At 51.1% G+C, this 16,418-nt stretch overlaps 1 protein-coding gene across 2 annotated transcripts in view; it reads left to right on the top strand.

Moving 5' to 3' along the window:
- SEMA5B (semaphorin 5B) overlaps nt 1-16,418 on the top strand; it is a 119,211-nt gene that overhangs the window by 37,262 nt on the left and 65,531 nt on the right. The window lies entirely within an intron of this gene.

Below are 16,418 nucleotides of genomic sequence, written 5' to 3' on the forward strand. Positions count from 1 at the left end.
ACTAAGGGAAGGAGAAGCCTGTCTCACTGATTCCCTCTCCTGGTTGGGTAGAGATGTGTCTAAGAGTGTGTGGAGGAATGGCTGCCCCCAAAAGCCTGCTCCTCACAGGTGTTTCAGGCTTTGGGGCCAACTTGTGCTCTTGCTGCCCAACCCCTGCTGGTTGAAGGCCTGAGTGAGGTTCCCCTCTTCTTTTCTGCCCCGTGGCTCATTGTCTCTTCCCACCATGACACCGCCACCCTGGGGCCGGGGGAGAGGGCCCTTCAGTTCTTCTCCCTGCTCGCTGGACGCTGGGCTGCTGAGGGCTAGGTTGCTGCTAGCACTACCAGCACCGAGCATTGGGACGGGGGCAGGTCTCCACCTCGAACGTGCCAAATGAGACATGACGAGGCTGGGGAGATGCAGGGGCTTGGGACCCAGGGGCTCTCTGTTAGAGCTCCGTTCCCTGTCTACCCCTCTAAAGCGTGGTTCTTGCTGGTTACGGATATGTTTTCAGCGTGGGCCGCCTCTGGATATAAGGAGGTCTGGGAGGCCACCGTATGCTGCATGAAGTCATATTTCTTATATTCCTACATGGGCCCTCCGCTGTCTCTTTGGACTCCACAGTCAAATGCCCACTTTCTAGCATTCCACATGTGCCAGTGGTCATGTTTTCTGCTCCCTTGGGATTGCACAGTCTTTGCTTATATCTGCGTAAGTTTCATACAGTAAATGTGTTTGGACATGACTTCTGAGGTCCCTTTGGGGAACATCTCCAACTTTCTGGAGATTGTGGGGGGACGACTCTGTACCCCATGTCCCATTATACCCCAATCCTTTGGGGCCTGTCTGAAATCCAAGGCATAGCTGGAGAACTGTGATTCTGACTCATTTGAGAATTCTGATCTTAAGATTCCCAAATCACGGCATGGGGCGGGGGCAGCAGTGTGTGGTTAGGGTGGGTTTTCTCAATGGTGGTGCCATTGACTTTTGGGGCTGGATAATTCTTGGTGGGTTGGGGGGACAGTCTTATGCCTTGTAAGATGTTTAGCAGCATCCTTGGGTTCTACCCACCAGGAGCACCCTCATTTATGACAAACAAAAATATCTCCAGACATTATCAAATGCTGCCCCAGGGACAAAATTATACCCATTGAGAATTGCTGGTTCAGGTTAATGCTGCTCCTGATATGTCTCTCCTTTGGCCTCATGGGTGTGGGTCCAGTGTGGCCAAGTGAAATGCAGCCATCTCTGGCCTGGGAATGCAGACACCTGGGCTCTGAGCTTGAGTGATCTTGCTTACATTCCCACCCAATCTGGCCTGAGAATCACCTCTAGCCCTCCACTGTCTCCACCAACTTCCAGATCTTCCAAGTGGAAACATTGTGGTGAGGCTCAGAGGAGCCTGGGTAGGGCCTTCCCTCTGTGGGGGATGAAGTCTGGGAAAGAAAATCCCATTGCAGGGTATCACCGTTTCTTCCTGACATTTGCCCAAAAGCCAAAAGTGGCATGGAAGCCAGGATGGGTTCAGTCCCCAGGGCAAGTATGAATGCATACACATGTGCACCTGTATATGCACATGCACTTGCTTGCAGCTTTCTGGATCCTGTACTGAATGAATGATGTGGAGGTGAGCCCTGCCTTGGGAAACTTGCAGAGTGAGGTGGACATCCTATTATGTACCAATAAAGAAATAAACCAATTGAAAGGATTCTGTGCCTTGTTTGGATTAAGTTTCATCCTTCTAGGCAAATCATTTCTGAGGAAGAACAGACAAGGGGAGAAGAAAGCTCTTGAGTTTCTTGTTTATTGGAATCTCTGTGGGGTCATGGTGGTCTTGTTCTTTATCAATCCAGGAGGACTTCCTGAAGGAGGAGATATTTCAGAACCTATAATGTGGGTGGGAGACAGCATGGTGTGTGTGTGTGTGTGTGTGTGTGTGTGTGTGTGTGCGCGCGCGCGCGCGCGCGCGCGTGTGTGTGTGTGTGTGAAACCCTTGGACCTTTTTGCTGACAATGACTTTGGGGGACAGGTAGAGAAGTTGGCTAAGGACAACCCTCTCAAGGGACAGCCCTCTCAAGGTTCCTAACCAAGGTTCCAGCCCTTTTTCTCTATGCCTCTCCTGTACTCTGCTGAAACTTGTCTTCAGAGCTGGAAGGTAGACTCTCTCGCCCCCAGCACAGAGGAGGGACTTACAGAGAGTCCCATGTTGCAGAGAAATTATGGCCAAATTCTAGTTTGTGGATAGAGCAGAGAAGTGCTTCAGGTGGCACAAACCGGGAAATCATTGCCTAATCAGCCTGCTGGGCTTTGAAATGCCTCGTGTGATCCATTTGCAGCAGATTATGTCTCCTAATGATGCTTGATTCTGGTGGGTAGGTTTACGGGCTCCAAACGAATGGCATCTACACTGCAGGGATGCGGAGGTGGCTGCACTGTGCCACCTGGCATCTCTAGTCACCCCAGATGAGCCACAGCTCATCGTCCTTATGCCCGAGTCTCCACAGTCTCCACCCAACTACATGGACTGTTTTCCCCAGCAACTCTGGGAGCCTTTGACCTTCCATTTTCCTGGCCCCATCTCCCTCAGCAAGCCAGTTTTCTCTGAAAAGCTTGATGGGCCTGGATAAGGGGAGAGAAATCTGATTATATGGGGAGTTTGGGGGCAGTAAAGAGCTCTGTGACCTGCAGCTTTTGAACCTATAGTGTCGTGGTAATGCTCTGAGCTTTGCGGTGTCGTGGTCCTAAGACAGAGCCGGGTACTCACCTACTACTCTGTTGTTCTGAGCTGGCTGGTCTTAGAGGAACACAGGGCTCGAGGGCAGGGCCAGGCCTGGGTGTGTGACATTTCCAGGACTTCCATGAAACTCATCCACTGTGGAACAGGTACACAGAGGTCACCCAGAAGGACAGAGGCCCTTGTTGCTCCCACAGAGGGCACACGCATATGTATGTGAGACACGGCACAAACCAGGATGCCCGCCTGGGGTCTTGGTGGGCCACTTCAGGGTCAGCTTACAAGGGAAAGTCACGGCACAGCGGTACAGCTCCGCACGTGGGACCCTTCTCCATACCAGTGAGGCCTGGCAACATTAGGCAGCAGCCCTAACACAGCCCCCTCTGGCCCACCCGCTGCCTCTGTGTGGCCGCTGCGGAACACTGGGAAACGGCAGGGCTCTGAGCCTGGGAACTGGATGGGCGGTTACAAGAAGCTTCTGAGAGGGTCACAGATTCCCAGCCAGTCCCCCGAGTAGTGGCCAGATTCTGTCAGACTCTGTCAGAATGTGTGCTGTGTGCTGGTCAGAGGCAAAAAAAGATTTTTTTCCCCATGGGGAGCAAGGAGAGAGAGATGTGGAGAGGGCATGCGGAAGGGGCTTCTGTTCATGCCATCCGTGCCAGTGAGCAAAAGGAACGCTGCTGGCCAGCCCCAGCCTGGGAGTGACACTGAAAGCTTAAGCAGATGTGATTCCTCCTGAGGAACGAGACTGAGGGCAGAGCCCACCTCTCTGGGAGCAGGAGGCTACATTCATCAGGGCGTCCATTTCTTTATCCAACTTTAATGGAGCATTTGCCAGCCCTGCACCAGGTGACCCCATCTCTGGCTTCTCGGAGCTCATGGCCAGGGGCAGGATGGAGGCTGACTGAGACGTGGTGGCCCGCACACAGCTGTGGGAGCCCACTTGAGGTCCAGATTAATTGGATTTTTGGCTCTTCTCCCAGCAGAGCTTTCCAGGCCACACCCCAAGGCATTTAGGGAGATAACTGAGATGCGGGGTCAAATCCCAGCTGGACCCGGTGGAGCTGTTCCCAAACTGCGAAGTCCTAAAGGGGCTTGTTAATCTCTGCCCCCCAGGGCTGGCGGAAGGCTCCTCAGTGCCCCTCGATTCTCTGCTCTCATTTAATTGCTCTTCAAAATCTGTTTGCTCCCTGCCTGCCTTTCTTCCCCCTGCTGCCATCTGCCTGTCCAGCTTTGGGACCGTCCCTTCCACCCCACTTGCCCATTCAGACCCTCCAGTGGGACCCACGTGTTTCTGTAGGGTGTTTCTGTAGGGCCTACCTGAACACACGGAGGATAGAGAGGGGGCGTGTTAGATTTTAATTGTGTCTGGTGTTTTTCCTCTCCTTCAGCTCACCTCCACGTTCCCCCGTTCCATGGGGGGAAGGGCTCCGGGAAAGGGGCTGTTAGTACTTGGTTCTACCATTAAAGCCCCGAGGCTTGTCCCTCACATATAAAATAAAGGGGTGTTCTAGATAGAACCGGGGGTCCTCCTCGTTTGGTCCTCAGACCAGCAGTATCAGCAGCATCTGAGTGCTTGGTAGGAATGCAGATGCTCAGGCCTCCCCCCAGACCACCGAGTCAGAAAGGCGGGGTTGGGGCCCAGCAACCTGTGTTCGACATGCCCTCCAGGTGATGCTGAGGCAGCTCACGTTTGAGGACCACAGTTCTGGAACACTTTGGGCCCCTCTCCAACTGCAGTTCTATGGCTGAGCTCATCATTTCTCACCTTGCAATAACTAGTGACTTGCAAAAATCCGGTAGCCACATTCTGGAGCACGGCCAGTCATCCTGAGGGCGTCATTAAATTCTCAAAATTACAAAAACAAAAAAACAAAAACAAAAAACAAAACCAAAAACCAAAGCCAATTCAAATCGAAACCAAGCCCACTCTTCATACCCTACGTTTTTTTCCAGAAAGGGCTTAAGGTGGTTTCCATCCCAGTGTCTTTAGGGAGGAGCCTGCAGAGGTGAGCCGCAGTCTAGAGAACAATAATAACAGGGCGTCTGCAGTGTGGGCCACCGCCCTGAGAACGGCTGCTGCGGGCAGCCCCCTTGCAGGATGCCCCGCTCGGATCCTTTCCATGAGCCCCCCCGCACGGTGGGGCACACAGGCCTGCCCCAGTGACTTCAATAACGCCTCTCTCCTGGGAGGAGTGGAATGCCCTAACATCTCTCTCCTGCTGCTGGCATTTAGCCCGTTGCCGAATTAATTCAAGCAATACTAATAACCAGTTTGCCGGTGAGAAGACCTCTTGCAGACCCCTAAATTCTCCTCGCCGGGGTGCTGATAACAGCCTAGGAATCCTGTCTGGCCACCTGCAGTCATTCACAAAACAGCACGGGAAAGGTCTGGCGCTACACTGGATTCTGTGATGAAACCAAAAGAAATAGAACCTTTGTCCCCGCCCTCTGTGAACCCTTGGTCTAGCAGGGGGGCTGTGCCGCTGTCCACAGCGTTTAACACGGGCTTCCTCCCTCCCCCTGCAGGCCTTTCCCCTGGCCCAAAGCCTCTCTCCTTCCTTGGTGCAGACAGATGGCATCAGTTTCCTGGAGGTCCTCAAACCCCCGCTGGTGGGGCTCCATCGGGTCACGCTCAGCATCCCACTTCTTGCTGCTTCTGTGAGCGGCCGGGCCCCAGCTGAGACCTTTCCCGGCCTTTCTCTGGTCTCCAAGGAGCCTGCAAGAAATGCAGCCTGAGAAAACAGCCTCTCTTCCCTCCCCCCACTGCTCTTTTCTCCCTGCCCACTCCCCCCAGCTCCCCCAGGCTCCCCCAGGCCTGCAGCTCCTGCCCTCCCACACTCATGTTTTATGCAGAAACATCCCCATTCTCATGGAAAGTGCAGCAAAGTTGGGGAAGGAATTCCAAATCTCTTTTGAAGAGGGCAGAGCGAATGCGGGGTTATGGGGGTTAACCTTGGCTGAGAGTGTTTTCCTGGCTGAGTGGATGCCCGTGTGTGTGTGTGTGTGTGTGTGTGTGTGTGTGTGTGTGTGTGTGTGTGTGTGTGTGTGTGTGTGTGTCCCTTGTTTCCCTTCGGTCCACCATTTGCAGGGGAGGGGTGGGGTGGGGAGTTGGGGAGAGGACCGACACACACAGACACCCACTTTTGTCTGGAGCCAGCCTCACCTCCCAGTGCCCCATCCAGCCTCTCCTGCTTTCTGGGGAGCACCAGGAGGGTCTTAATTTGGATGTAAATATTCTCAGAAATTTGGGAGGCATGGGCACAAGAGATGGTATGTTTTTTCAAAGACTAGAAAATGAACATACATATAAAACTTTCTTTTGGTGATTTTCACAAAATCGGATGCTCCTTTGTTGTGAAACATCAAAATGGTTGTAGATAATTGATTTTTGAAAAAAATAAATAAAATTAGCTTGTTGGGTATGTCTAATTCCTACAGTCTATCCTTGCTAATAATTCTATGTTTCCTGTGGTAAAAGCACCCGCCCTTTCAGAAGCCTTGCATCTCTTTTCTTCTGATCGTTTTTTTAAGAAGTAGTAAAACCTTGAACAGAAGACTCCATCCACAATACACTTAGAACAAGACAAAGGACAGTATTATGTTTTCTGGACTTGCTGCTGGAGGAACAGAAAAGCACTTATTTTCAGGAAGGGAATTGTGGAAAGAAAGAAGAGGGGAACCTTCCAATCTCACCGGACACAATTTGCTCCACAGAACTTTCTCTAAGCAGCCTGATTCTCTGAGCCCTCACCTTGAGTCATTCTTGATTTTTTCAGAACTGCATTTTTATGGTCTTCCCAGAGTCCTGAAAACTGAAGACTCGCCTAGATTGAGATAAGCAGCTCTCCTTTTTCACCTGTTTATTTATCTCTTGATCTGCACCATGTTTTTCCAAGTATGGCTCCATGTGTGTCACATGCGGTAAGAGAGCTGGGGGCAGATTGGAGCATGTTGGAAGGATTTGCTTGGGACCGCCCCCCCCAGCTTTCCCTAGACCCAGGCCCCCCAGCAATGCCCACTGTCTGCAGCACTGGGCAGCTGAGGCACGTTCTCGTGGCTCAGTCAGGTGCTGTGGTCAAATTCTTCCCACCTGCCCACAGATCTGCCTCTGAATCCTGGACCCAGGGCTTTCACAACAATTTGAGCTGCTGAGGACAAAATTTTTCCCCTACTTGATTCAAGCAATTTATTTTACTTTCCTCTGTACTTATAAGTGGAAATGCATTTGGATTCCTGGGAACAATTGATTTTTCTGGAGGTCATTTAGAAAGGAATGTCAAACAAGGTGCATCATTATATCCAGACGAAAAGATTTATGTAGTTCGTTTAACATAAAATCTTACTGCATAATTTTTAGAAACTGTTTGGAAATATAAAAACACTCCATTCTCAACACTTTATTCATTCTGAAAAAGTTTTAGAATCCAGAAATATATTTGAAATTATCTGTTTCAAAGAGGTCCTTGGGACCAAATGGCGGGGGGGGGGATTATTTTTTTCCCCTTATGTGTTTCTTCTAGGCCTCCACATTTTCAGTCTTGTCCCTGGAGAATCTCCTGTGTTGAGCAAATTTAGAATGAAGTCTCCCTTCCTCGTTCCTCCTCTGTAGCTTCCTTTGTCATTATTTTTAAAGAAAAACATTTAGGATGCCTTCAGAATTCTACCATGGCTTTCGGGCCCCAAGTGTGTTTGGTTGGGGCAGGGGAACTCAAGATTGTCAGAGAGGGAAAGAGCAAAGAGGTGAAGACAGGGGCCCAAACCGAAGAGCACAGATGGACATAAAGAGACATGGACAAGGGGCGCCTGGGTGGCTCAGTCGGTTAAGCGTCTGCCTCCAGCTCAGGTCATGATCTCAGGGTCCTGGGATCGAGCCCCACTCCTTGCTCAGCGGGGAGCCTGCTTCTCCCTCTCCCCCTACTCGTGCTCTCTCTTTCGCTCTCTCTCTCTCAAACAAATAAATAAGATCTTAAAAAATAATAAAGAGACATAGACAGATTGGCAATCCCACTTGACAAATGATAAAGAAGACTTTAGTGGCAAATCCAGACACCGTCGTAACAGTGAGCCTGTCCCCTGGCCATGAAGGGAGGGAGGTTCGCCAAGCACTTTGCCAGGCATCTTCCTTCGCTGTGGGTGTGGGGAGGTTGGGCAGGCAGGCCAGAGAGGAGCTGCCCCCTCTGAGCCCTTGGACCAACATTTGCAGCTTCCGATACCTGGAGGATGACCCTATGTGAATGAATCTATGGGGGCCACTTGGGGGGAGGCAGCCAATGAGAAGGGAGGGGGGAAGGTTGGTTGGAGAATTGCGGGCAGACTGTCTGAAGCAGAGCACTGCAGGATGGTAAGGGTGGCTTCTATCTGCCCTGCCAGCCATTTATTGATTTACCCCTCTTCATAGCAGGACCGCTTAGGAGGCTGCTGAGTTAATGTCTTTCAAGGGCCAAACCCTGAGGGTGACCTGCCCTTGCTTCTTTGTCCTCCTTTCTCTTTTCCCTTCATGTACCACGTTCCCGCTACCCCCTCCCCTTCTTCATAGGGCGGTAATGGGATTCGGAGTCATAATAGCCACCAATTATTGAGCAGTTACTAGCTGCTGGGCTGAGATGAACTGCCTGAGCCTTAGGTTCTTTTTGGTCAGCTTGAGTACTTCCAACCTTTAAGGGTAAGTGAGGGCTATAGGCCCCCTTCACACCTCACTATCAGGTTGCCAGGAAAGGCAGTCTCAGGCCACATTCTATTTCTCCATGTTGATTGGTGAACCAGCACATAACAGTCGTACAACCTGTCCTGGAAGTTTGAGGAAGTGCCCTCTCTCTCTTCTTTTCAGTGGGCCAGCAGCACCTCGCCTGAAAGGTTCCCTTGAGACACATGTCACAGGATTTGGCTAACCATCTGGTGTGTGTGTCGGGGGGATCTGAACCTTGGGGGGGATGCTAACCAAGTTGGGGTTTTTCACCCCAAAGAAAAGCTCGTAGGGAGGGGGGCCTGAAGGATGACTCAAATGACTATTTTTAACACTAGGATGATTTATCTTTTCCTTTTAACTTTGAGATATAATAAAATAAATACAGAAAACCACAACATAGATGTTTTAGTAACGGGCTCGTGCCTCACACCACCGCCCAGGTGCAGAAAGAGAACACTGGCAACCACTCCAGAAACTTCTCTGCATTCCAATCTCAATCTCCCCGACAAGGCAGCTTGACTACCTGTGTGTCTTTATGGTTTGTTTTTGTTTCCATGATGATTTATTGTACGAAAGAGGTAGGGCCTCAGCTTCCTGAACCCAGAACAACCCATAATTCATTGAACCTACAGCAGGAAAGATTAAAATGAGACTGCATAAAGAATTTAGAATACTAGAAATCAGTGACACCAAGCTAGAAAGAGAAAGAAAATCCATGTGGTGACTGAGATGTGGTTCTGGTCGGGGATGGGGAAATAGAGATCACCCCAGTCCTGGGGCTGCCCTCAAAGGGTTAGGTGGGCTGATCAGCAGGACATGGGGAGGCTCTGTGGTGGGGGAGATGGAGACAGGTGGCACTTCAGCCCACAGCACCCTGACTGGCTGGTCTCAGAGGTCACCTGGTGTCTTCTGTGACCAGAGGCCTGCTTTTCCTCCTGAAGCCTCTAATCCTGCCATAGCCCATCAGAGAGAGTGACTCTTGAAAGAAGGAATGACCAGCTGGGGGACAGGCCTGGGATCTGAGCCCACCCCATTCCCGGGTGACCAGGGCAGCCGAACAAACACACTCTGGCTCTAGGCCCAAGGGACACCAGGCAAGGTGCCTGGAGGAAATGGGGCAGTGGAATAAGAGGAAAGTGAATGGCCTCCCTGCTTTCCCTCCATTCAGTGTGTGGTTTCCATGGGGCCCCAAGTGTGTTGACAGGCAGCAGACCTGAGTGGGGGGAGCCCAGGGGATTGGGGCTGCAAGGCTGCAGGGACAAGAAAGGAGAACTAGGGGGGCGGGCAGGGATGGTGGGGGCACTTGAAAAACCAAATGAAAAGTTGGCTGTCGAATGCTTTTTGCCAACCATAGTCAATTCTTAATTATCCCCGTAATGGGAGGGAGCAGTGGTAAGAATGATTCAAAGCAGCAAATAATCCCAAACCATTTAAGCTACATGATTTTTAAAAAGAGAGAGGAGATTTCCCTTCCTAATGATGTCTGGCTCAGGCTGATGTTAAATGAGGGAAGTATTAACAGCGAGCTCCCCAGGGATCAAGGCTAGAAGCAGTCTTATTTAACATGTTTATAAATTATTTAGAGTTCACATTTCATGATTTTGTGAACGGGTGCGGGGAGGGGGCTGTAAGTCCTCCCAGAGGCCAGAGGAAACCCTCTTCCAGGGATTATGCACTCGTTGGAGGGAATCCCCAAAGTGGGAAATGAAGAAGAGATGGGAGGTGCTAGGCTAACCAGGCCAGTCTCACAGGAGGGCACGGGTCAAGAGGGATACCTTCCCCATCCCGCCCCCACTCCCCCCACCCCCGCCAAGCCCATGGCTACAAAAAGAGGAGCATGAGTCTCTGCTCTAGAACATGGAATGGCTCCCAGCTTCTCCCTGAATTAAATGCACCTAAGGCCTTCCATAGCATGGTCCCAACCTCCTCTCCCATCATTCCAGCCATGCTCCTGACATTAGGAAAGACAGCCTGCAGGGCCTGGTGACTTGCCACAGTCACGTGGCTAAATGCAAAGCACTTGGAATTGTACCCAGAATTCTGACTCAGAGTCTTTCCATCCATCCACATCACACTGCATCCTGGCCGACTCCCAAAGCCACACCTCAGTTCCTGCCTCTTCTCCTCTGTCTGCTGTCAGGACTCTGTTGCTCTCCAGTGCCACCTCTTCTGAGGAGCTGTCCCTGCTCCGAAAGTGCTTTCTCTCTCTCCCTCTGCTCAGAAAACCAGTGGCTGATGTGCCTCTCTTATGGCTCATGTCAAGCTCTGCCTGTGTGACAGCCTTGGTGTTCTTGTCTCATTCCACCCAGACACCCTAGAATTTCTTGCTTAGTCCATCCTCCCTGCAGTACCCGCGGAACCCTGTCTTGCCATCGGCATGTGCTGTCTGGGGGTTACTTGAGTAGAGAGAAGGGGAACCTCCCCTGGAATGGGTGTAGCAAGTTAGAGCTGACTGTCATAGGGCAGGCCTGTTCTCCAAAACATGGTACCATGATTTCCCGACAGAGCCCTCGCCTGTCGGTTTTCACAAGAAGTCAACCAACACCAACTGTCTACACATGAGCTCAGGCTGAGGTGAAGGCCTCCTTTTGTCGCACATGGAGCAGTTCCCACGACCGTATGTCTCCCAGAGTTTGGTGCCCGGTCCCCTGCCTCAGCATCACCTGCTGTAGCCGGCCCGGTAGGAACCCTGTGGGGCCTGGGACGGGCACTTTGACCAAATCGTCACGTGTCTCTAATGCACAAGGAGGTCTGAGTACAGCTCCCAAAGGGCAGGCGGACAGCCCTCTAGGATTCGTGGGGGTCACGTGGCAGAGAGTGTGCAAGCACACGTGCATTTGCACACCATGGACCCACAGGAGCCAAGTGTGTGCTAATATGCATATTTATGGGTGCCACTCTGGTAATTGGGCCCCTTCTTATGTCACCATGCCCCCAAAGTGCCACCTGCTGGCATGCCTTAAAAATATTTTGGTGAGGGGGCACCTGGCTGGCTCAGTCGGTAGAGCATGTGACTCTTGATCTTGGGTCATGAGTTCAAGCCCCATGTTGGGCATGGAGCTTACTTAAGAAAAAAAATTGGTGAGACATGCCACAGCATGGATGAATCTTGAGGATATGATATGATGCTGAGTGAAACAAGCCAGTAACAAAAGCACAGATACTGTATGATACCACTAATACGAAGTTCCTAGAGTAGTTACATTCATGGAGACAGAAAGTAGAATGATAGTGACTAGGGGCTCTGACAGAGGAGGAAATGAGGAGTCAAAGTTTGTGGGTACAGAGTTTCAGTTAGAGAAGTTGAAGGAAGTTCTGGAGATGGATGGTGGTGGTGGTAGCAATGTGAATGTACTCAATGCCACTACAGACTTAAAAATGGTTAGAATGGTAAATTTTTGTTATGTGTATTTCACCACAATAAAAAATATTCTAATACTTTGAGCCATTGCCCTGCCCCTGGGAAGAGCCCTGCTAGCTAGAATGTTCAGCCCTGGCCTGGCCTTGAAACTCTCCAGAGAAGGTGGGACTGCATTCACCACGGCCCTGCCCAACATCCCACACCCCTGGAGACACGGAGACCTTCCTTGGGTCCTTCAGATCCACACCATAGTAAGTCATCCTGGGACAGGAGCCCTTTGTGTCCTGCGTGAGTCAGAGACTGGCTGACGAAACAGAAGGAAATGATACTTTTTCACATGGGGGAAGCCAAAGGCAGAGTCTCCGAGAAAATGTGGATGACATCAAAAGCTTCCAAGTGATGAAGTGTTGGGTCAGCTGGTGTGTATGGCCCCAAACAGTGTTGGCTTCCCTTTACCCCAGATGTGTAAGGCTATACATTTAGGGAAAAAGAGGTAAAGTCATGTCCACGACCGGGCATTGCCAGTGGCCTGACATAGCCCAGCCAATCTAAGAAGCTGTTGGAAACATTCTCCTAAAGGCTTTGGACTGATGTGCTGCTTTGGACAAAAAGACCAGCCAAACACCCAGGCGTTACAGTGAGGGTGCTAGAAACAGCACGGCATTTGGGTCTGACCTCGGCAAACCTTGGACATGTAGCCTGTTGCTCCTTCTTGAAGGGATTGTCTTTCCGAGGTGAGACTAAGTCTACCAGGACTCCAGGACGGGAAGGAAATCATGAGGTGGGGGCCATCCCCACTGTGAATGTCCTCTCCTTATTAACTCTGTGGCTGAGGTGACATATGAACTTGATCTGCTAGTCCCCAAAATCAGAACGAGGATGTGGCAAAAGGCAGCTTTGGCACAAACGTGAGCAAGTGTTATTTACATGGCAGGTAATAAGCATCTATGGAACTTACAAACCCCAGAGGTGGCATAAACCAAATGCAGGAATAGACTCAGGGAGAGCCTGGAAATGTTCATGGATGACAAGCCGTAATGGGTGGTCAGCGGATGCTGGGCTGCGGGGCCAGCTTCTGAGCTCTGTGTCAGGTGGAATGGCATTTCCCCTTGGAGACACCCTGAGTGCCCTCAGAGAGCTGGATCTGCCCCGTGGTCCCAGTTCTGATTTTTCTTACACTCTCTTTGCCTTGTTTTGTCCTCAGAGCGATGGCTGTCTCTGGTCATCCCCTCTAGGTGATAGCCTTTCAGAGCCTTGAAGATTTTGACTGCCTCCCCCACCTCCTATTCACTGATATCTCATTCCTGTTCCGGTCTGTAGAGTCCCAGCCCGTTATCTTTTCTTTTCGAGGTGTCCCTCTGAACCCCCACTCCTAGGCACTATGTAATGGCAGGGCGAGCTGAAGAAGTTAAAAGCACGGGGGCTGGATGACTAGGGGTGAGGGAGCATGGTGGCTTTGAGATCATGGGAAAGGGGCAGACAGAGCAGCCGGGAGCCCCAGGACACAGTAACAGGTGCCCAAGGGGCCTGGAAGGAGGAACCGTCCTCAGCCTCCCCCCCTGCTCGGTTCTTTCCCTCCCTCTTTGCCCAGTTGAGTTGATCATGCGTTTATGGAGTACCCACACACTCCATGGAATGCTGAGGGCGAATGAGTCTTCCAGAAAGGAGCCCCTGTCCTTCCTCTGTACCCCTGCAGAGCTTCACTCTGGGCCACTTGGCCGTGGCCTCCATTCCCCTAACTCATGTTACTCTGTGAAGCTGGTACTGGGAGACAGGCTAATCAACCACCGAGTGTCTGTCTGCCTAACTCCCTCTACTCCCAGGCTGTTTGCTATTTAGCTGTTAGGTTTTCAGGGACAGAACTTTGACCCATGGTTTATGGGAGTCCATTAAAAAACAAGCTGTGTTATAATGGGCTTCTACTGTCCTGGATCCATTTCCCTCCTTTCTGCAGGAGAGGAAGAATGCTGGCTGGCTGGTGTTTGGGAGGCTGTGATCCCGCAGCCCGGCACTCTGCCTCCCCCACGGGCCTGTGAGCATTCAGCTGCTCACTTCCCCAGCTGAGTGAGTGGTTCTTTTCAGGGCCAACCAACTGCACACAGATTCCTGAGCCATGATCTCATCGGCTCATGAGAAGCCGAGCACGTCCACCGACTCACACTGGAGAGAGAGAGGGGCATTCTAGGGTCCGAGCGGGGTTAGGGGAGGCTCAGGGGTTCACCCCTTAGGTTAGCGGCAGAGCTGGTGTAGGCACAAATCTTCCCGTCTGTCTGCCATGTCTGTCTGCACACGCTGCTGTGGATCCCCACCTGGGTCAGGACTGGCTGGCAGGCTCCCCATCTGCCATGGCTGCCTCCACACCAGAGCCCCCAGGACACAGTCTTGCAGGGGTGGTCTGTCCCTGGCTTGGACATCTTCCTGCCCACACTGTTGACTTCAGCATTCCTTTAGTTGGCAAATATTTATTGAGCTCGAACTGTAGTGCTTCCCAAAGTGGGCCCGTGGAGCTCTTGGATTGGAACCATCTGGAATGATGGTTAAAATGCTGGCTCCTGGGCACTATGCCAGACCTAATGCACCAGAATCTCTGGGTGGAGCCTGGGTATCTGCATTTTAATCAGTTCCCCCAAGTGATACTTTTGTGCCCTAATGTTGGAGACTCGCTGGCTGTGATGGTTAATTTTGTGTCAACGTGGCTGGGCCACAGTGCCCAGATATTTGTTCAAAAGTTATTCTGGATGTTTCTGTGAGGATATTTTTGGATGAGATTAACATTTGAATTGGTGGACTTTGAATAAAGCAGATTGCTCTCTATAATGTGGGTGGGCCTTATCCAATCAGTTGAAGGTGTGAATAAAATAAAGACTGACCTCCTCTCAGTGAAAGAGAATTCTGCCAGCCCACCCTGCAGATTTTGGGCTTGCCAGCCTCTATGGTCACAGGAGCCAATTCCTTAAAATAAACCTCTCCCTCTGTCCTACACACACACCCGCACATGCACACGCACACACACACATCCTTGTGGTTCTGTTTGCTCAAAGAACCTCGACTAATACTCTGGCTTGCTGTGTGCGAGACCCTGGCCCTCACATCACAGTCACGCCTGGGCAGATGTCAGCTTAAAGCAGACCCTGGCCTGGCTCTGCCCACCAGTCCTGGCTTTGCAGGCACGGGCTCTAAAGTCCCGACAGACTGGCTGGGCAGAGCAGTAGCCGATGTGGCCCAGCCCTGACTCTTCTCTGCGTGGAGTGTCCTGGCGCTGCTGCCCTCCACAGGACAGGGCTTAGATTTTATTGCCAGAATCAGCAAATAAAAATATGGGATGCCCAATGAAATTAGAATTCCAGATAAGCATTGAAACCTATTTTAGTAGAAGTGTGTCTCATGCAATATTTGGGACATACTTACACTAAAAGAATTTATCTGCAATTCAGATCTCACTGGGCATCCTGTATTTCATCTGGCAACCCTGTGACAGCTCTGCACACTTTTCTCTTGAGCCTGGAGTCAGCGATTGGTTCTTGTTAATTGTATTCCCTTTACAAAGGGCTTTCTCTGATGTGATCTCACTCCATTCCTGCAATGGTGGGGAGGGAGCGCAGACATCGTCGCCATTATCCCCATTTCGCAGTGGGAACTGAGGGTGGGAGGCTGTCAGAGCTTCCCAGCTGAGATCAGAGCAGTCCTGGCTGCACAGTGGAACCACCTGGAGGGATTTTAAATCACTCCCATGTGTTTGGGTGATGTGTATGATGTCTGCAACTTTGAAATGCATCAAAAAATAAAATGGATGAAGGCATGGGGATGATGGATAAATATGTAAGAAAGCAACTATAGCAAAACATTGATGATAGAATCAAGGTGGTGGGTATACAGGTGTTCACTGTGCAATCTTTTAACTGCTTTGTATGTTTGAAAGTATTCATAAAAGGCTGGGAGGAAAAAAAACCCTGGATGCATAGGTTCCCCCCCCCCCCCCCCCGCCCAGAGCAATTAAATTGGAATCTATGCAGGTGGGGCCTAGGCAGCAGTATCCGTTTCAACACTACCCAGGTGATCTGAGCTAACCCATCACTCCTCCGTGTGTACCAGGCACCACCTGCAGGGTACAGGTACCCTACATCAGTGGTTCCCCGGCTCAGAGTGCATCCGAGTGTGGAGGGCTGGTTAAAACAAATGACTGGGTCTCATCCCCAGACTTTTTAACCTAGTAGAACTGGGGTGGGGGCTGCAAGTTTGCATTTCGGATAAGTCCCCAGGGGATGCAGATGTTGCTGGTGCCGGGACCACACTTTGAGAAGCACTGCCCACACAAACACAGAGGAACACAGGGTGGATCCATGCTAAGTGTAGTATAAGCCACACGCTGCCTCTGTTGGCAGAGGAAGCCATTAGCTGCGGGAGGGTCAAAAGAGGCTTTTGCAGAAGAGCTGGCATTTGTGTGAGCCTCGAAAGATGGGGAGGTCCTCACGGGAGGAGAGTGCATTCTGCCCGGCAGGAACAGTAGAAGCAAAGCCACAGACATGGAGGTGGGCAAGTGCATGAGGGGTAGCTGGATTGGGGATGAACTGAGGGAGGTGGAGATGGAGAAGGAATGGCCGGAGAGGAGGCAGGAAGGGGAGCTTGTGCCAAATGGAAAGAGCATTTGGATTTGA

This window comes from Zalophus californianus, chromosome 1 (genome assembly GCF_009762305.2).
Source record: "Zalophus californianus isolate mZalCal1 chromosome 1, mZalCal1.pri.v2, whole genome shotgun sequence".
Lineage (NCBI taxonomy): Eukaryota > Metazoa > Chordata > Mammalia > Carnivora > Otariidae > Zalophus > Zalophus californianus.